A 475-nucleotide genomic window follows, 5' to 3' on the forward strand; every position below is an offset into this window, starting at 1 on the left:
CACATTGCGTGAAAAGTTGAAACACATCCAGTTGTTGACAACACCCCCATTAACCATTTTCTGCAGGAAAAGAAGAGATCATTTAGTAAAATGCAAGACGGGAACAAGCCAAAATCCTGCCAAGTAAAGAATAAAGCTAACCCTGTTCATCATATTCCATTGCCCCACTTGGGGCAAGCAATCTCTCTCTCTCTACCACTTTCACTGTACTTAAGCTGCATGGGAAACCGTATGTTATCAGTTAACAGCACAGCAAAATAAGAATACACCAGCTCCATGGCCTGATAAATTTAATTTTATCAATTACAACTAACAACGGAGATGTGTAAGCTTATTTACCCATGGGGCAGGAAGAATGCAAGACGGGGGCAAGCTTATTTTGGAGATGTGTAAGCCAAAATCCTGCCCAGTAAAAAATAAAGCTGACCTTGTTCATCATTGCCCGACTTGGGGCAAGCAATCTCTCTCTCTCTCT

The 475-nt window shown here is 41.7% G+C and overlaps 1 long non-coding RNA gene across 1 annotated transcript; it reads right to left on the reverse strand.

Annotated features, from left to right (window-relative positions):
* LOC113337690 lies at positions 1–475 on the reverse strand. The gene is made up of 3 exons (XR_003354384.1): positions 340–475; positions 142–215; positions 1–60 (listed from the first exon to the last, which is right to left on the reverse strand). It is a non-coding gene; the product is annotated as an uncharacterized LOC113337690 (long non-coding RNA).

Source organism: Papaver somniferum, unplaced genomic scaffold, assembly GCF_003573695.1.
Source record: "Papaver somniferum cultivar HN1 unplaced genomic scaffold, ASM357369v1 unplaced-scaffold_17221, whole genome shotgun sequence".
Classification (NCBI taxonomy): domain Eukaryota; kingdom Viridiplantae; phylum Streptophyta; class Magnoliopsida; order Ranunculales; family Papaveraceae; genus Papaver; species Papaver somniferum.